This window comes from Cydia amplana, chromosome 7 (assembly GCF_948474715.1).
Source record: "Cydia amplana chromosome 7, ilCydAmpl1.1, whole genome shotgun sequence".
NCBI lineage: Eukaryota > Metazoa > Arthropoda > Insecta > Lepidoptera > Tortricidae > Cydia > Cydia amplana.
The window spans coordinates 16,823,614-16,845,395 of NC_086075.1; the positions used below are offsets into that span (position 1 = coordinate 16,823,614).

Consider the following 21,782-nt stretch of genomic DNA (forward strand, 5'->3'; position numbering starts at 1 on the left):
TTCCTTAGGACGTTTTTATTTCTGCTGCAAAAACTAGTTTTTAGTAGAGCCGGAAGGCAATAAATCTACCTACTAGCTATTTAAATAGGTCTTCGCAGAGATTCAAAAAAAGAAAAAATCTGGCCCAAAAAGTCATAAAACAAGGTTTTGACGTTACTATAAAATAAAGTCTGGTAGACCAATTTTGTCAGTAACAGTAGAATAAAAAACTATACTCATCCCTCTTTTTGAGGTTATAATACTAGCTTAAGAAATAAAAAACAACGGGTTGCAGTCCGGGAGTGCTGGCAGAACTGAAAACTCAATCACTATTGCAAAATGTCTGCAGCATTAACGCCATCTAGCGTTATTTCGTCGCATTACTTGAAACCCCTAAGCACATCACTGTTAGTACTCGAGTTATATTAATACCAGTTAGATGGAAACTCACTAGATGGCATTTAAATCAATAAAGAAAAACTCAATGACATTGTAAGTTTTTCGATCAGGTCACAGTCTTACGGTCTTACGGTCACGTGATCTGTCGCGAGTTTAACATTTTTTCCCCACCTCAAAAAGTGCACAAGCGCCGCTAAAGAAGTTTTCACTTCAAAAATACAGTATGATTTTCTTTGCCTATGCTCCACTTAGAAGCGACTCTTGCTAAGCTCTATGATACAAAAAACATTTACTTAGCCTTTAGGCTTAGCTTAACTATTGTAAAATTAAATGTAAGTACCTAGAAAACACCAAAAATATGTTTAATTTAATAACTCGGTATTTTTAGAATTATACCTAAATATTATGGTAGGTACCTCATATCTAGGTAGATATTATCTATCATGATATTATTATCTAGGTAGACTAGGTAGGTAGTCTACCTAAGTATGTACGTTAACCCAATAACAAAGTTTGTTTTGCAAATATTTCAGATACTATTGCAACTGATCTACATTTTTCTTCCTTAGCTTTAATTAGCTAATACCACAATTAAATGAGGTAAGTAGTTAATTTTCATTCCCGAGAATTTCTACATGACTGCTAATTAAAAGCCACTTAGCCTCTTAAGGAGGTTAAAGAGCGCATAACATATTAAAATGTTTGTGCTAAATGTAGGAGCACTTAAGCCTTATCATAGTTATCATAGGTATAACTAACTTGTTAACCTTATTGCAACAGGGGTCATATATCTCGAAAACGGCAACCTAGTCAACCTACATATTATAATTCTATTGACAAATTTTCTTTTGTCAGAATACCCCTAAAACTTAGAGAAAAACATCATGTAAAAGGTTAATTTAAATTAAAAAAACGGATGGTTTTTGAAAAAAGGAATATAAATTTGACAATTTAAAAACCAGATAAAAATTCTTCTGAGACTGAAAATACTATTTGACTGAACTCAACTCACTCATGAGATTGCGACGTGGATGTGGGGCATGTTAATTTTCTTGAACATGCGCCATGCAAGGCTATACTTAAATAAATAAATATATAAATTAATATGTAATAAAGTAGCCCTAGATCAAACGTATTTTCTTAGACTGCTCAGATTACTACTTTTTTTCCGTTGGAGAATGTTTTATCAGATTATAACAGCTCTGACATTCCTGTTTGTAATGTTTGTATGACGTGCCCGATTTCATTCAATATTCATAGATTTACTATGGCGTACTTAATCTTAGAAAAGCGGACAGGTTACACCAAAAAAACAGTTATAAATAAATATAATTAAAATATGGACGTTTGGTTAAATAAGACATAAGACTGCATTATTTTTACTGTCTTGTCCTGACCTTTCTTTGGTATGTTGACTGCCCATACGTCCACTGAGAATGGTCAATAAAGCAGAAACATTATTAAGGTCGTGCAAAGGCAAAGTTTAAAAGGTCCGCGGAAAGTCTAAGTTCGTTGTAAATAGACGGAGCAATACAGATGCCAAACGTTAATTGTCACTGCGACGAAGGGTCAGAAGTGGTATTAAGATCGCTTAGCGATCGCAAGCAAGTCGTACGAGGACCGAATCGATTTTATTCGTGTTTTATTCTTTTGTGACTAGGTAAATGATAAAATAAAATTAGGCTTTAACTTATTTCAAGGTACCTACTTACCCTGAATCTTAAGGTATTCGCCAGCATATTTGGTTTGGTGTAGAGTTCGCGCTTTAAATATGCAAGCCTTGCACGAGTTTACAATCATGCGTGCGCACTCGTGACGTATTCGCTAGAACCGGACGCACATTTGCTGTTTAACAATGCTGTTTCGGTAAACTCGGTAAGTCGTCGGGTCGCCTTCGGGAGACTAATATGTATTAGTAAAACGTTCACTTGCTTCAGTTACACTGCTTGTATAGTTAATAACCTCGAGCATTCAACTCGCCAAGTAAAGGGAATATACACTGCCAGACTTATGTCTCACTTAACTAGTTTCACTTAGTCTAGTTTGTGTGCCAATTAAATTCTTACAAATGCCTAAAAGTATTTACGGGTTGCTCTTTGCAACTTACTTCAGCCTGCATTTAGTTTGTCCTGATCTATAAGTAATTGAAATTCAATCTGATTTTATTTGTTGATACGAGATATCGTTATCAAAGTATAAACAAAACAAACACCTTCAATCTAATGACTTCATTCTTCACACAGCAATATTAATTTAGATTTTCGAACCTATTTTTAGATCAAAGATTGATCTTAACTCGACAGAATCCAGTTGCAGAAAATATTTAATCGGAAAAATGACTTCAATTTCAACATGGACTGGGTGTAATGTGATTGAATTTGTGGTACCTACTATCAATCCAATATAGATGGCTGGCCCATTAACCAATACTTTTATTGCTTGGTAGGAGATTGAGTAAGGAAATTGGCCGGATTATCCTGTACTATTCTTGTTTATTTCGTTAGTCACCTATATTCTTACGTAGAGTCGAATGAATCACGCAAGCTCGGTCTGCTACACTTTTACCGACTTGCCTAATTCCAATATACCGCTTGACCTAACTTTTTCTGACAAAATTGATACAACTTCTAAGAAAATAAACTAAGAAAACGAGGATAGCGTTTCGTACTCAATTACAAAGTCATTTCACCCGTCACTACAACAGAAATGTTGTTCAGGGAAAAGTAAATTATTTTATTATTCTGAAAAAGTAGTGTTTTTTCTCAGTGCGATTGAAATTTGATTGTTCCAGTAATTAAATTCCTATGAAAGGAAATAATTTCGCCGTTTGACAGGTTTTTAGGCAGGCTTAGTAGACTCAATCGGCCCACCCTTTTTAATTTGTGTCGGCCTAACTGAGTTGTAGTTTTTATTGCGTTATTTTGTCGGATGAACTACCGATAAATTAGAGAAGAAAAAGACAATAGCCTTGTAGGGGAAAGTCGACAGAGTATGAGGGTTGGAGCGCACCCATAAGTGGCTACTAAACTTTATTGCTGTGTTTATGGCTTGACAGAACTACCTTTGTAGACGTTTTACGAGTCGTTTCAGTTGGCTCCCGTGTAATATACATGTGTAAATATGAATTTAAAAACAACTTTTCTGGAGTAAGATGAAAGATGCTGAAATTCAACAAGTTGGTTTATGATACAAAATGGCAAAGCTTTAAACCATGCGTGGCTTTAAACATTTTCAATAACGCAATATCGGCAGAAATGGATTGTCAGAGTATCTTGGTATTGGAGTTTTCAATTCACTTTTTCTTCTCTTGTAAACTGCCGAGTTTCTTGCGTCGCCAGTAGGGGAGGCCGGTACCCTCTAGGGATTGTGGTGTAGGTTGAAACCAGTGTTTGTTTTTGACATTTATATATATATGGGTATTGTATGCACATTCAATATCAGCACCATTGCAATTCAGGGTTTTTCATAATAAATAATGAACAGACTAGATTTTTCACTCGCTTTGACGTATGGTGTGGCGTACCTACTGAATTCTGATACAAAACTCTATTTCAAATTGGTTTAGCTACTTGTACAGCTATTTTCTTGCCTCCTCTTGTTGTGGAAGGATTTAAAGCAAAATACTGAATACCGTTGCATTGCTAAACAAAGGCGAATTCCTACGTAACACAACATGAAACATAATACGCTTATATCCATACAATTTCAAGTACATAGTTGTTGTTTATTCGCTGTCTGTAGCCCGAGGCACGATAAACGAATATACGCAGGCACTGATGTTTCGGCGTAAATAGCCTCAACAAGACCGCCTTCCCTATAACTACGAGTATGGCCATTTATACAAAAGCTGGCGCGGATCGCCGCAATATTCGATAAAGAAAATATAACCGGTTAAAGTATTCGAGATAAAGATAGAGGGCTAGATTTTCCGCTGACTCCGTTCAGGCGGGCCGCGAAGCCTCCGTTTTGTATATTATCTCGCGCTACAAATCACACCGGATGTCCCGCCGAGGGGAAATGAAAATTGAGATACCGGGGAGGCATTGTTCCGTGAAAATATATCTTCTTGATATTCTCAGGGCACGGGACAGTCGACGACGCACGGATATTGCGATAATGTTACGTCATCTCGCGAGATAAAAGCGCTTTTGATATCGCCGGATAAATTTTCACTTTCGGGTAACGACGCCACCGCCGCGCCGCGTGACGGGCCGTTGGTACGTAGCGTACGTACTTCACATTGTTTTCATACGATTAATCCTTGTAATTGCACTTAGGGTTTGCACGACGGATCCGAAATGTATGGGAAGATCCGCGGATCCGGATCCAGATCCGGATAATTTCATACATTCCGGATCCGGATTGCAAACCCTAATTGCACTGCGTTATAAAGTGTATCTGTTCATTATATTTTTGTTTCAGCAACCTAAATGGTAATATAGATATAAATTTCTTAATACTCATAAGTTTTTTTTTATAAAGTAGTAATATAACTGTAATAATTATCCAAATCATGAATATAATACAGAAATATGTAATATAAATACTAGCTTTAAAAATAATGAAGGCTTTGTATTATACCATACGCTCAATTCCGAAGAAACTATTTTATTGTTGGTTTAATAATATATATAGCAGGTACCTAAAAGGTAAATTTACCTAATAACATGACACGGTACTAATGTTGATTTTGCTGTTCTAGAAGAACTACTTACGTAGGTATTTTATGAAATATGTTGTAATTTTTTTTAATGCGTCTCGTCGAATTTCTTTTTCTGGTATCTTTTCGGGGTATGGTATAGGGTTAAAACCGATGGTGGTTTTTGACATTAATAAATGCATTGTAATATGCCTAAATTTAAAAATAAACACTATTACTTTCATTATTAGGTATTAATTAATACAACTGTACATTTTAATTTTCTCTTAGTAATACAATACTATAACGATTAAACATCAAATTTACTACAACATATCAAGATAATTAATTTTACATTGTTACATAAGAACTCTGCCGACCTTGTTGATACAAACTCCAGGAATTCCTTGTATGCAAATATTCACGTATTTACCATAATTACATAATCAGATTCAAACCAGTTACTATTCTATCCCAGATAATAGCTACATAGAATATTAATTAAAGCCTCAAAGTGCCACCTTGTGATCTCACGTTACCCCAGAGTACAGACCAATTCGCGAACGGTACGAACTACGAACTGACTTGATTAGTAATTTGTTTGCAGATGTAGGTTGCCTAGAACAGCGGTGACAAGTTCGTACCTAAAGCACGGGTACCATTTAGTGTGAATTGCGTCGTCTGATTTAGTAGTTTGTGTGACTCTATTACATAATTTAAGGACATTACAATTAGAGATGACACGAATATTCGGCAACTATTCGGTATTCGGCCTATTCGGCCACTTTGCCGAATATTCGGTATTCGGCCGAATATTGCCTACTAAAAAAGAAATATTTCACAATAAAAATACATAGGTATTCATTCACAATTAAAACTATATAGGTATATTCAGAATGTGTTCTCGGAAAATTGTTAAATAAGAAGACCCTTTTTTGAGCATTTGTTGATTAAAAAACTTTTTATTTTTATCATGAGTCTGTTTTGTTTGAATCTATTCATTAATGCTGTTCAACACAAATATATCTTAGCTAACGTCATCTAACGTTGAGCTTTGTTAGCGATCAGTTTTCGTAATAATTGTGACTCAAAATGTTCGGATGTCATGCCGAATATTCGGTATTCGGCCGAAAGAGGGGCCGAATATTCGGTATTCGGCCAAAACCACTATTCGGGGCATCTCTAATTAAAATACGAGTGTGGGTTTATAAAACGAACTAAGTGAGAGTAAACGAGTGTTTTATTTAATGTCTAATTAACTAATTGGAACATGAGTGATTGAAAGTAGAAAAAAAATGTTTTTCTTATTTTATTAGTAGAGGGCCTAACACTCCTAACGTTCTATTGCCTTCTCCGGCGGCGGCTCTAACATCATCATCATCATCATCATCATCATTTTATAAACAAATATATGTAATGAAAATAAAAACGTTATCATCACATCACCCGACATAGTCTCTCACAAGGATCTTCAGTACGACCGGTCGTGCGCTACCCTCATCCATAAGAGGGTTTCTACTTGTAAAATACCCTATTAATATCAGAAACTTGTAGTTAAATTTATATTAATACCTCACGGTCCCGTCGTATGCCGTCCTTATCAAAATTTACTCATACCCTTTACCTGTCCGCAAACTAGGTACAATTTAAAACCGCTAATGAAGTTCAAACACTAATTTAGCACGTTTCGCGTATTAAACTCTATGACGTCGTCTCCTGCAAGACTTGCGGCTTAACTTGACTTGTTCCTACCATGCCCGATTATTAATATAGTTGCTTGAAGATTTCAGGAGAATCAGAAGACTAAGAGAACCAGTATAATGGCGCGTCAGATTATTAGTAGAATAAAGGGGCCTCAAAGCCACAGATTAGACTGGTTTTTGAACATTGGAAACACCTGAGTTTCGTAGGCAAAAGGAATTCGCGGCCCAGCAACTTGGCCGACTCATCGAGAAGCGGAACACGCGCCGAAGTATGTTTACCACCAAACCCCACATCACGCCAATAATTTCAGTATTCCACATTCAAAGGGAAATCTTGTGCTTTTGAACAATTTGGTAAATTGCTCGCAAATTTGTTACTTGATCCTGCTTACTGTATACTTCAGCGGGAACTTTCGGAAAGGAATAGGTTCACGTATCACGAACAAAACTGTCATAAGTCAATTTAACTAAGTATTCCTACGTATACCTTTTTTTAAACAGATTTATGCGAAAAGAACATCGAACAAGGTAAGTAAGATCCGATTTTAGGTTAATTTAAATCAATTAAAGTTTTATTTGAAATAAAATAGTATGAAACAAAGTCGTTTCCCGCTGTATGTCTGTCCCTATGTATGCTTAGATCTTTAAAACTACGCAACGGATTTTGATGCGGTTTTTAAATAGATAGAGTAATTCAAGAGGAAGGTTTATGTATAATTTGTTAACTCGTGCAAACCGGGGCGGGTCGCTAGTTTGAAATAAAATAATGAAAGACTCTGTTTACTTGTATCTATCCCACGCATAGCGAAACTTACGAGCACAATTGGCGCCCTGTATTTTTCGATACAAGTAGTCACGTTTAAAGGCAGACCGGGAAATGTCTGGGTAAGCCGGGGCTTTTAACTGGCTTTTCCTTGGCGATCTAAAAATAAGTGAATCTCTCAAAATAGGCCAGTCAGCAAGATTCGGGGATTATGAACGCTGTTTTGACACGTGTTTTCTTACGAGACTAGCATATTATTATACTCGCCAATATTCCGTCTCTACTGTACAGTTTCTTACCTAAGATAGAGGTGTCTGTCACCCACTAGGTACTCGAATCGTGCGGGCAGGCGCTCGTTTCATAAAGTTTATAATTTGTAAAACGGGAAAACTCTTTTTTCTAACAAAAGAGTAAAAAATTACTTCTTCTAACATTATACCAGTTATATGTATTTCGTTAAGACGATTCCCCAAGTGTTCTGGATCGACAATCAGTGAAACGAAACATTACCATTCTTGGTATCCAAGTATAAAGAACTCTCTTTATAGGTAAGTATCTATTTACATCTATACACAACTTATTTATAGGCTATTATTATTGCTTACATGCTATTTATACAATTACGTGGGTCGCATATTTATGTTGCAGATACTAACGTATAGTTACTGTTAATATGTTAATTTAGGCATATAGTCAGTTTGTATCTGGTTTGTTTGAATCAATCTGATTATTAGCGTTGCCCTATTGCACATTTGGTTACGCGTTAGCGTGTGTGAATCAATGAACCAATGCATTTCCCATCCAATTAGAGCGCGTATTTAATTAGGGATTGTAATAATTGGACAGCCAGTAGATACTGTGACCTTATTACAGAAATAATATTTTCACCTCAGCAGCTCGAACAATGATACTTTGCTACTGCGATTTTGCTCACTGAGTGAGCAAAATTGCATTTTGCTCATTTTGTCTCACTCAGTGAGCAAAATGCGATTCGAGCTGCTGAGGTGAAAATTTAATTGTTGGTATATCTTAAGAAAACATGAGTGAATAGAGGTAAGTGATGAAGAAGGAATACATTTTTCGGGTTCTCTAATATGTTCTCACTGCTGAGGTGAAAAGTTTTGTGAACTACACGAGATCAAAGTTATTTACATCTCGTGCGCTTTTGAGTCCCTTACTACGCTCAAGATTCTAAATTAGATTCACTCGCTACGCTCGTGAATCTACTATAGAATCTTTCGCTTGCACGGGACTCAAAATAAGCACTCGAAGAAATATCAAACTTTGATCTCTTGTTGTACAAATAACTATTGCAATAAATAAACAATGTAATAAAAAAATTAACTCACGGGTGAAATTCCCAGTCGCTTACAAACCTGCCCATGGAGAGCCTGGTTAGTAGAGCTCAGCTGGATGACTCACGCTAGAACGGTCCGGGGCGGGGCGCCTGACACTTATTTTTCTATGACAGCTGACGGTGATCACGTGATGTTTTCTATAGAAAACTGAAGTGTCGAGCGCCCGGCCCGGGCCCGGACCGTTGTAGCGTGAGTCATCCTTTATGTTTATATAAATATCAACAAAATAAACATTAGGTATTTATATAATATTGCCTACAAAAGTGGTGATAGTATAGTAAAATGGTTCAATCGATCCGCGAAGTATCTACCTATGCGGCGTCGTTTGATTCACCGCGAACACCGATTAGTTAAATATTCTATTTCTGTCTCCATCCGTCGGGGCAGCATTAAATTTTCAGTCGCATCCAGCCCAGTCAGTCTGAGGCAAAGCGAATAGTCTGTGAAAAGGGAACTTAAGGTTCTAGTTCTACTACTCTAAACCGGCACTTCAAGGTAACTTATAAGTAATATATACAGGGTGAAAGTTTCTGACTACAATAGCATTTACTGACGCATAAATTAATTCTCGCTCGTGCAAGATTGCAAGCAGGACCGGTAGTACATATCTAATATGTATTAGTTTCCGATATTATTCGGGGATACGAGAGTGTCATAGCTTAAATTCATAGGCGAACGTGTTAGACCAGCAACAACACATAAGCACCGTTTACCAGCAGACACAAAGGGAATCCGGCAACGTCTTATGAGTTGCGCAGAAATCATTCATGGGCAATAACACCCATTTCTGGTGGCCGCCACCTCAGTTATTGCGCTGGGATAGGATTATTGGCAAATTGTTCCGTTCGCATTCCGGCCCCAGTCGCACGTGAAATATTAAGCGGCTGTACGCGCTGGGGCGTTGTTCATAGTGCTCAGAGAGTCGACCGTTCAAGCAAAGTGGGTTGTACACTGCTTCATTAGGTACCGCTTGCTCGGTCTTAATCATGTTTAGCAAGAAAGAGTACCTATTCAATGCTGGGAGTTCGTTTGCCCAGCGCGTTAGCGTTCGGATTGCGCGAGTTTGTATAAATCAAAATTTAAATAGTAGTCGCAGAGTTGTGCGGGACGGAACGCAATCTTACTGTCCGTCCACCAAGAAGCTGGTCGACAAAAGCCAGAACTTGAGAGCTCTCGGCCCGAACTCTTCCTTGGTGAAGGTGTGTAGATGATCGGTTGGCATTTAACCACTGATTAAAAACCTTATGGTGAGACTCAAGCCTCACCTGCACACGAACTCCAAGAATATGTAATGAAATCCCATTTTGTCCCCCCTATGCCCGCGGGACGCGGTGCACACCCTGTTTCTCAGTATCCTCTTCCTTCCTCTGCTCGAAAATGGCTCGAGCTCGAGCTTAAACTTACGCAACTTTAAAATAGCCGAGCTAATTGGGTTCCTTCCTTTATTTTTCATCAGGGAAACAGGATAGAAGAAGAGGAGGAATATAAGTGATCTCGGTCAGTCTTAGACTGGCCCAGTTGAGCTATGGACTCGCCACCGCTAGAAAAGTTCAAGTAATACGCTGCAAGCGCACATGCCTACGACGACCTATTGAAACGTGCGTGCCAAATAAATGAGAGGGTTCGACATGATTGGACTAGTTAAAAACTCTCCAGTACAAAAATGATCTGATAAATACGAGTACATAAATAAATTATAACTCGAATGGGAACACATGTACAGATTGCATGTGCAGTGTGCAGATTAATGTTCCCAACACACACTGTATTACGGAGCCTCATAAGAAGAATCAAAACTACCCCGAAGGGCCCGAAGGAGAAGAAATAGAGAGGCAAGCTATGCTCGAAGTTTCCCTTAGTGATGAAAATAGAAATGAGCAGATCCGCAGGTGAACCAAAATTGGCGACATTGTTAAAAAGTTACCGGACTTCATTGGTAGTTTGTGGGGCACATTGTTCATAGATAAGATGGGCGTTGGTTCTTGGTCCTTGATACTACACCCCTCGACAAGGCGCACAATAGACTGCTGTGGAGATGGGATCTTGCTCAAGAATGCCGCTTTCCACCTATTTCAAAGCAATAAGTATTAAACGTACCTATATATAAAATCATACTTTATTACTCTTTACAAAACTATTCGGCACTCAGCAATAGTTTAAAAGCCGCCTATCGTGATATTCTGATATTCCATCCAATTTTTATAAGCGACGTGAGATCTTTCTCACGTGAGAAAGACCCCATCGAACTCGTTATCTCAAGTTAAGGTGACGTTTATTTAAATAAAGACAGGTGAGTGCTGCCTTAAGAAGATTGTAATGGTCGATTCATGCCTCGTGAACCGATGTAAGGACCCATAAACCGAAAGATAAGCGCGGATGGCGCTGCTCACACAATCTTACACAGCACCTACTTCTGGTAAATACTAATCTTATATAACGCGCTGTAGTTATCTCGTAAATTTAACAACAATTAAGTTTTCTGGCATGAAAAGCGTGATTTCTATCTAAAAATGCAATTTACCCGCATTGTTTCCATTAAAATATACGTGTGAATTTATTACGTTAGATAGCGGCTTTCTTAATACACACTTTCAGGTTGGTTAACGCCACAAAGGCATGGTAAATCAAAATGAAAACAGAGACAATGAAAGAACGTTCTATTGTGGGCCCCATCTTTGTTTGCTAGTACAAGAGTGGCCTAGTAGGGTACAGGTATTGCGGTCCCTGTCATCTGAGTATTGTGTACATAGTGCCTTTACACGAAGACAGATATTAATTTAATATACATACCTACACATCCGAATATGTCTGCTTATACTATGTGAGTAAAACAGCGCTTTTAAGAAAAGCATTATATATGTTTAGGTTTAGTCATTTAAATCGCGGCAAATTATTACCGATTTTTTTCTGGAAGTCGATAAATACTTGTTAAAACGCGTTTCAATGAGAGTATCCTAGTTAATTGTAGATGATATTAGGTATCGTTCAGTTATATCATGTATCGACGTAGTGTACCTACTGTCTTTATTTGTGTGTGTAATTTATTTAAATTGCGATACTACCCTCATACTCGAAAACGCGCCGCCAAAATGGCTATTAAGAAATACTTGGATGAATATCACCTAACGTTGGCGCCTTTGATCCATAATGGATCACATGGATCATCCAACTAATGGATCATCCATTAGTTTGAAAAATAAGTTAACTCCAAAGGATTTATTCCTGAAAGATTCGCTTGTACAAATACCTATCTGCTACAGTATTTACTTATATTACTTTTTCATTCTAGTAGATATTAGTTGCCACCTGGTTTTGCAGGACTAAAAGCAGCCACTGTAGGGAAACACTACATATATACTTATTTAGTTAGTCTTTTTTATGTTTTCTTAAGAAAGTATGTACAACATGTACAATGTACATGTGTAAATGTATCCTTGACCAGAACGCCTTATGTTAAATGAAAGTGCTAAGTCCCTGCTTTCCACGTTGGTACTAAATTTAGACTTACTACACGCTTTCATATTTTATTACAAAGCCGCAAAAAATAGAGTTAATTAAACTGACTCCAGCATTTTTAATCAGCGTAAAATATCATCCATTTTGGCAGTATCGTTGCGCTCTGAATGGGTCAGCATTTTATTTTCCGGTTGTTAAAGTGCCCATTTTATTTGTACGCAAATCCGAAGGCCCGCGTCGGCTGGTGGTCGGTTACTTCCTGAATTTACGACCGTCCATAGTCGGGAGTTAGTATCGCTGTCGTCACGCTTCGTATAACGTCGATTTATACTTCCACCGATACACGGTAGCGAATCTAGATTTCGCGATAGTTTATTTTATTGATATATTTTATATATTTTGTTTTTATTGACCCTCTGCCGTGACTTGGTTTGGCATGGAATACAATTGATACGGAAAATATTCGCCCTGTTTTAATAGCAGCCCGTGACATGAACCGTATGGCTATTTTAGCAAAAATGGTTGTGATGAATATGAACTGTCAATACATATTTTGCTATTACAAATGTATTGTGAAAATTAAAAAAATTAAATCGAGATAACATCTTAATCACAGTAATAAATCAATCTACTTTTATAGCAATTCAGCCGCCAATGCTAAAATTTTGCGATGTCCCGACCCGTCAAAGAAGTATGTGGAATAGATCTTCAGCCGCTGAATGGAAATACATGGAATCGCTTTTACATTTAACCTTCAGGAGGGCGGACCAAAGAGTTATCTGTGTCTAAAATATGAACTAACTTTTCTACATCTCGTTCTTATTCTATACAAACACCGTGTTTTTGAATAGCGAAAATACCTCATTATTCCCGCAACAAAGTTCCCTTGAATTTGTTGTACAAAATTTATTTGTTTTTATGTTGTCGAAACGGCCGTACAAAATTGTGGAAAGGGAGCCGAAACTCCCCGGTTGAGTAAAGTATATCGAGTGCAATGTATCTAAACAGGCTGAACCGCCTCTGGAGGGTCTTACCACTGTAGCGATAAACGGATTTGGGCGAAACGGTATTATTCCGCCGTAATAGAGTGATACTTCTTTGGGACCATTCGGGAAACTGATGACACTATTTGGCTTTGCTATAAAAAGTTATGATATCATATTTGTGGCATCAAAATATTACGAACAAAATACTGTCTCTAAATAGCTCTATTTTCGATAGATAGGGATAGGTACCTACGTACTTATGAGTATGTTTTTATACTAGTACATTTAGTTTGTGTAGGAGGTTAATTACATACCCAGCTAAGTGTAGGTAGCAATAGCTTTATTACGAAGTATATACTTTTGTTTCGCGTGGGCTGTTCGCATGTGGCGTTAAAACTCAGTAACAGTGTGGGGGTTCCCGTTTACGATGATTGTATTCGGGATGGGGTGCGAGTACTGTATCGACAATGTAGCCGCCTAGTCGTTTTAAAACAAAGCAGGACCCGCAATAGGGAGCTGGCATATTGCCTCAGTTCCAAGTTTTACTGCCGCTATCTCAGGGTTTATGCCTTATAAAACCTCCTGCCGCGGCCGCTTGGATCGCTACCGGCTAAAAGTACGAGTAGCTATGGATGCCGAATAGATATAATCGCAATTGGTTGGCAATATCGTCCTTTGAGCTTCGCCTTGTGTGTGATTTGTGTTTGAATTGTTTACCGTTCACGTTTATTTCTGATGTGTCATTCGATTTTATGTTATGGACATATTCTTTGTGATTGTGACATGTTATTATTTAATCATACGAGTCTTTCCGTATATTAGAAACGATTCATGTTGATGTGGATACATTGTTCTTGGTGGATTGATAAAATAGGTACCTAATACGCAACCACGTCTGTATGAAAAACCGAATCTACCTTACTAAATATTTAGTACCTACAATAGTTCACATGCACTAATGTAGACCTTATAAAGTATAATAATACGCAGGCGAGGTGTCCAAAACTATTCACACAAGCTCTCTTGCAGTGAAATTGTTTTACAAGTATACTCTCTTAACAATAAAGTTGTATGTTCAGATAATTTTAACATCATACCTACTACTTACTTAGCTTAATACAATCGCCAATCAAGCAGGTTATACATAATTGTTTCCCTCGAAATCGCAACCACGATGCTAATTTATTGCTTAATTTATGCAATATTAATTATCAGCTGCAGTAAGGTAAGGTTTATAATGATGAAAGCAAATCATTGGGCTCGTGTTTAATCCTAGTCCGAAATTACGTCCTGCTCTAAATTAGGCTTTACGTATGGTTAATTGGTTATGTTGCTACGCCCGAGTCCACCAGCTATCAAAGGCACTATTAACGACTATTCAGTCTATTTACATACATATCTAGAGATAGTATATACCTACTGTATACGACAGATGATACGAGTAACCGCGGGGAGCACAAATTTCCGCAGGAGATGGCTTCTGGCGAGTCCACATTTTATATCTACTTCGCTCCGCCTGTCTAGGTTTGCCATATGAAAAATTTGAATATCCTGACAAAAGTCCGGACTTCGCGCTGAAAATCCTGACATATCCTTGACGGTAATTTCTCAAAATAGGTACTACTTTATGGTGTCACTTTTATACTATCATGGACGATATCGTCCAGAAATTCCAAGGTGACGGTAGAGGTGGGTAAATTTTCAGATTCTGTCAATTTACCCCATTTCACACACAAGCGCACTTCACGCACACTACCTCACTTTACTGGGACAGGTCACTGACCCATCAAGTTTTTTTTAAGATAGCGTTTTGAGTTTAGTGGCCTCCTTTTAGGAAAAGCGTTCCATTGAAAGAAGAAAGAGAAACAATACATTTAATCTTGCTTTCCTTGTCTGTTCATGTCACACGTGACGTATTTAAATTCTAATAATTCATTTGGTTGTTGACAATTTTCTACATTATGGCTTTGTCGAGATACGCGTTTTCTAAAGTTAAACCGAATAAAACCAGATGTCATTAAGTCAGATGTAAAATTTTATTTACTACTCTATACGACTTTTCATAAGGCTCAAAGTCAATTAAATGAGAATTTAAATGAATAAAGTTCCGGCAGGGTGCAAAATTTAATTAAGGCGGACAAAATAAAATTTGAAAATATATGGAAACAGTGTTGGCTAATGTACCCCTAATATCTTTACCGATTTACTTTTATGTGGTATATTCGCCTTTTGTTTCACTATTAAATTAATACAATTAAAATAAAAAATATTATACCGGTATTCCACCGGTATTATTTCAGTGCTGAAGCGATTATCTTCGATCGTAGCCTTGATAATGTAGGTGTTGATAGTTACTTACGGCGGTAGGAGCGGCAATGAACCCCGTGCAGAGTAGAACGTGAGGTGCGTTGGGATAAGTGCATATATCTACTTATAATTCTTTGGCTGGTTGGTAACCCTCTATATTTTATTTTTTGTTTTACTGTTATTAGGTTAAGGGAGTTTTAGGGAGTGAAAAAAAAAATGATTTTCGTTTTATGCGCTCGCGTGCTTGCCGATGGATTATAATTAGACAAAAGAACTTGTTTTCCACGCATCGAATGTAGATCCCTATGACACTTCCTCCAAGTCTTCTCCAATAATGTTTATACCGTATTTTAATTACCTACCTTAAATGTTACATTTCTAAATATTTTTTTTGTGCTATACATACTTCAAAAAAATCGCTGGAGGCCTAGCGGTAAGAGCGTGCGAATTGCAATTCCGGCTCGTACCAATGAGTTTTTCGGAACTTATGTACGAAATATCATTTGATATTTACCAGTCGCTTTTCGGTGAAGGAAAACATCGTGAGAAAACCGGACTAATCCCAATAAGAGCCTAGTTTACCCCCTATGGGTTGGAAGGTCAGATGGCAGTCGCTTTCATAAAAATTAGTGCCCACGCCAATTTATGGGATTAATTGCCAAGCGGACCCCAGGCTCCCATGAGCCGTGTCAAAATGCCGGGACAACGCGAGGAAGATGATGATGATGTGACACATACTTCCAAAAAAATCTACAAATATTTTACGTGACAACTGCTTATAAGTAAATATTATGTAGGTACACTTATAAAGTATAAAGTAGAAAATATCTTATAGGTACATAATATAAAAACCGATCATGTACGAGTAGGATTCACTATGGGTTCCACAGTTACACATTTTTATTGCATATTTTTTGTTTAAGACCAACTCACCTATTATAGGACATAGGTCTTCCATTAATCTTTTGGCGTTGAACTATTTTTTGTATATGTATTTATGTAATACAATTCTGAGTTAGGTTATGGTACATTTTTGCTCACCTACTTATAATTATGTATTATATCTGATATGTCACATGATACCAAAAATCGCCGCAAAGTTAAAAGTTCATTTATTTACGTTACTCATCTTCGGATCACCGACTTACTACTTCCTTACTTGACATATGTGTACTAAATTTCAATTGAACTAGTCCAGTAGTTACGGTGAAAATTGGCTTTAACAAAATGGCAGACACACGAGTGATCTTATAAGGGAGATTATTTTCCTTGAGTGAATGGTATGCATTTACCCCAATGCACCTCACGTTCCACGCGGCGCGGCGTAATCTGGCCCCTATTTCACCACGGTGACAGGTACGACAAAAACATCATTGTTATTGACGCCATAGGCATCCATGGACTACAGTTACCGCTAACACTGATTTAAACTTTCACGATTTTTACACATTATTAAATTGTACAACGGAACCGCAAAACGTTCAAGCGGATAAACAAGACCAAGTGCGGGTAGTTCGAAAAACTCGCGCGGTTAGAAGATGCTGATGTCAACTTAAGCCAGTCTTCTCCGAGACCACGGGGACAACGCCGTCCTCGAAACGTCGGAGGTAAATCTTAAAACTTAGATACGCGATTAAGTCCCGTTGTACAATTTAATAATACAGTTACCGCTTACCATCGGGCGGGCCGTATTCGTGTTTGCCACCGTCATTGTACCTATTATTAAAAAAAACTTTATTATATCGGATAAAACAGACATTTCTCTCGCGAAAAAATCTTGTGACAATTGTCACAAGATTTTTCAAAGAATTTTTGTAAGTCTTGACAGGAAATGAGTTCTGTGTCGCAATTTCGATACAGTTGCCGTGTTTCTTGTGACAATTGTCATTAGCTTCGCAAAATAAGAATTTTTTAGTGGCAATATAATGGAGTTTATTTATTTATTAAAATGTTGGTGGCAAACAAGCACATCGCCCGTCCGATGGTAAGCGGTTACCGTAGCCTATGGAGGCCTGTGACGTCAGCAACAGTGATGTCGACAACTGTCGCACCTGTCACCGTGGTCGTGGTGAAATAGGGGCCAGTAAGTACCTAATAATCGCAGTGGTCTTAAGTGTCACAGACCCTACTGGCGCTTAAGTCCTTTATGACTATTTCTGCCTATTTTAAATTGTTCAAAAAAAAAGAAACCGAATAATTATATCGGACTACCAAATTTTCACGAGAATCAGTTGAGAAATGTGATATGCAAAGGAGAAGAATTCGGACATACGAAAGCATTTTTGCCCAAGTTGAAACGGAGACCTTCGCCAACGCTCGGTCAATGATGGTTTAGGTACAGCTAGCTGCAGAGAAAAGGTACCACCCCTGCATACAATTATCTATCTGGTCGTACCTTTTCTCTGCAGCTGACTGTACACCTATAAAAATGGTTGTCCCTGCTGTAATTTTATACCGGTACCGTACTTTGTATTTCAACCGGTATAGTTTTACCTTCAAAACGAACCGGTATTGATAAATAATAACGGTACCATATCGCTTATACCGTAAAGAAAGCATGATGCAGTCTCTGCTTTGCACAATTATTGTGTGGACAAAATTCTTATAATCACCGAAACATACATACCTACGCACATAATGTCATTGAAATAAAACATTGTTATTTTATAGTAAATTTATATAATACTCGATATATACACACCAGACCGCAGCGGTATTAGCCTGTAAGCTTCATCTCTTGTCTCCAAATCCGCAAAAACTAGTTAGTACTAAATGCTGGTCTTGCTGTTATTTTATTCTTGAAGATTATGGCTTGTTTCTTGATTATTGAGAACAGCACGTAATCGCACACATATAGACGGAACGAACGGCAACAAAGTAGGTGTAGACACTAAGACTTTCAGGTATTAAACGAATTACGCTTCGTATTAATAGGTAAGTAATATTTAAATGAATATATAATATTCTCTAACGTAAATACAAGATTACAATTGACATCAAATGTCATTGACGTACAGAAGTCATATACTTTTTTTAATGACGCAAAATTGATACCAGCATAATGAAAATCAATCCCAATCAGTAAAACGAGTCTTTAAACTTTTTTCATTTTAAGCGGGTTTTGAAGGAACAAGTTATTTAAATTCAATTGTAATCGTATTGTTTTAGGATAGTTTACTGCTGTTTTCGATCGTTACGACCTGTAAATAACAACAAATCAAATTTTAAATAAATTTATTTACCCTATTTTTAGAAATACAATTTATCTACTGGTATACATTTTCGTATGCGTATATGATGAAATGTCTAAATAATGTCAAAAACGAGCTACAACGACGTACACGTCTGCTTCGATCCAAGGCCAGCGGCCATCTGACTCGAAGAAGAATTTTGAGTGATGTCGTCAATGTATGGAAATTGTACGAAAGTTTACATTTGGGATTGAATTTCTGTGTTGTATTTGTGAGTAAAAATATAAGTAGGTAATAATTTGCTAGTTTAGTTATCTAGCTTTCAAAATCACACAACAACTCAATTACTGTTAAAGGCAAAACTGTAATGCGTGTTGCTCAAACGGAACTCCATATTTTGATTTTTGGATACTTTTAGTGTCGATTTGTAGAGAATTACAGCAAATAAAAAATATTATGCCGTGAAGAGCCGGTACACGGCTTCTTCGTGAACAAATTTACGTATAATTTAATGCAGTTATTAAACATTTCTTGAACAAATTGATTGCACAAAGTGAGCTCTAAATCGAAAACGTCATATACCGTCCCCTTAAGTAGCATTACCACGATAAAGTATAAACTTACTTACTAACTTACTACTGTGACGCTAACGACCCAAAGTGAGTCCTTACCTCCGACAACAGATCACGCCATGCCTCTCGGTCTTGCCATAGCTCTCGCCAGTCGCCATGGCCGAGCAGGCCTTTAAAGGTATAGCCCAACTCCAAACTTTTAGCTAGTTTCTAGTGGTTAGTTTAGCTTTCTAAAAAACCCTGACACTCGTCGAGTCCTACTGCAATCCTGACAACGGACCAAAATCCTGAAATGTCAGGGGAAATCCTGACGTATGGCAATCTTACGTCTTTCGGATCTCGTTTTCCATGTACGTCGGTAGCAATTTTGTTTGTACGCAAATCGGACGAACGTAACGCGGGAGTCGCGGGACGAGATGGCCGGGTCTGACATACACTATAACAAACTGGTCACTATGTTGCCACGACTTATGGGATTCATTTCCTTCTATACCGTTGCGTATATTGACTCGCTTGTCAATGACATCGTTGCGCGATATTGAAAATTGGTAAATTCTCGAATTCGTTTTGACGTATTGGTTGCTATTGCATTTGAAAAGTATTTTAAAAGTGTTCGCGTGCACCCGCGTTCGATGACACAAAACTAAATGGTTGTAACTTGTAAGCACATAATTATAGAGTCAAAAACTTTTTAGTATGCGTTAAGGTTTCCATACAAAGTTTCATCTACCTAAATCAGATGAGCGGTTTAAGCGTGAAGAGGTAACGGACAGATAGACAGACAGAATTATTTGGCATTTAAAATATTAGTAGGGATAGTTACGTATACATACCTACTGGTAAGTAGTAATAAGTAATTGAAGAATCCGGCATTGTAAACGCAGGCGCTCCGTGGGACTTGGAATTTCCCTAGAATTGTATTCCTGAAAAGCCGAGCTAGCTCGAAGTTAATGAAAAATATTTTAAGATTCCAGTTTAAAGTAGGTAGATAGGTAATTGAGCAGCGAGCCAGCATACGGTCTGCTCGATTGGTTTTACGGCATATGATTTAGCTGTCCGATAGTCGTTCGGGGTTCATGTTACTACCACTCCACTCACGACCGACGAAAGTTCACCTGAGTCTAACCAGTAGCAAATAGATCTCTGATTACGCATACTTGTAACGAATCGCAGGGAATAGTTGTAATGGTTGGTTAGAGGGAATAAGGCCGGCTTATCTATTCTCCGAGTCGCCACAGACCTCCCCGAACTTCTACGTAAAACTCTGACGTGCGATTAAAGATTTCATCCCCTGATATCGGGCGATCGTAATATTTTAACGATAGCCCGACCCCGGCGACTTCTTTGTTTTACTGCCCTTATTTTATTATTTATCGAAACATTTGATATAAAAGTGCCATTACCTACTATTTTATGTGATAATTTATTGCCAGCGTTAAATTACCGACAATGTTACGCAGTTTAAGAAGTTGAAATATTAGCTTAAATGACGCGCGTGCTCGTGATATAAAATGTATGAAAGTCATAAAACATTTATGAGCCCCTCGATACGAGCATTTTTGTTTTAACGAAATGAAAAAAATCTTGTGCGAATTTTCCGCATGCAAGCATCGGCCCGTACGTGCCCAGCTAGAATAAAAATTGTGCACTAGCTGGAAACAATCGTCGGTAATATTCCAGCGTCAATCTGTTCCTTAAAATATTACAGGAATATAAAGAAAAAAATAGCTGCTTCAGACACTAAGCTTTGCTCGGTAAACGAATTTTGTTTAAAAAATTGTCTGTGCTAACTAGTTCGTAATATCTCGGTAGGTTTATTAACATCCTTCCTGAATCGGGTATATTTATTAAAAGCAAAACTCGGCTTGACTATGTTTAGGTATTTTAAACTTAGTTGCATATAGCATATTTTTAAGCAGTTTTAGAAGCTCCGTATAAAAATATAAATATATTATTTACATAAATATAATATATAATGTTAGGTACTTGCAGAATTTCCAAGAAGATGATGAAATTTAAGTTTCCGAAATTTTACTTTGTTTTGATTTCGTAGTTATGGAATCAGTAGTATTAGTTATCAAAAAAGTAACAAAAGTAGAAATACCTACCTACCTATAAATACAGTTACAAGAAAACAAACATATGTAAGCAAATTCATTAAACTTCACCCTGACCTACATGAAACAGACGGAAATGTTAATTACAGCAAAACAAACAATGCATAACTACGTGACAATTTCTACTTACAAAGTTAGGCGAATGCTAAAACAGGGGTCATATTCCAATGGCATTAGCGAGAACGAGCGAATCGGAGACTCATTCAAACTAGTATGCGATGTACTTACTCGAAACAACATTGGAGTTTACGTACAGTGAGCAATAGGGACGGCAAAACTTTCTCTTGGAAAGAGAGGTATGCATTACGGTTT

At 37.4% G+C, this 21,782-nt stretch overlaps 1 protein-coding gene across 1 annotated transcript in view; it reads right to left on the reverse strand.

Annotated features, from left to right (window-relative positions):
• The window catches only part of LOC134649606 (ATP-dependent (S)-NAD(P)H-hydrate dehydratase), a 395,537-nt gene that overhangs the window by 333,402 nt on the left and 40,353 nt on the right, over positions 1 to 21,782 (reverse strand). The gene's annotated exons all lie outside the window — the stretch shown is intronic.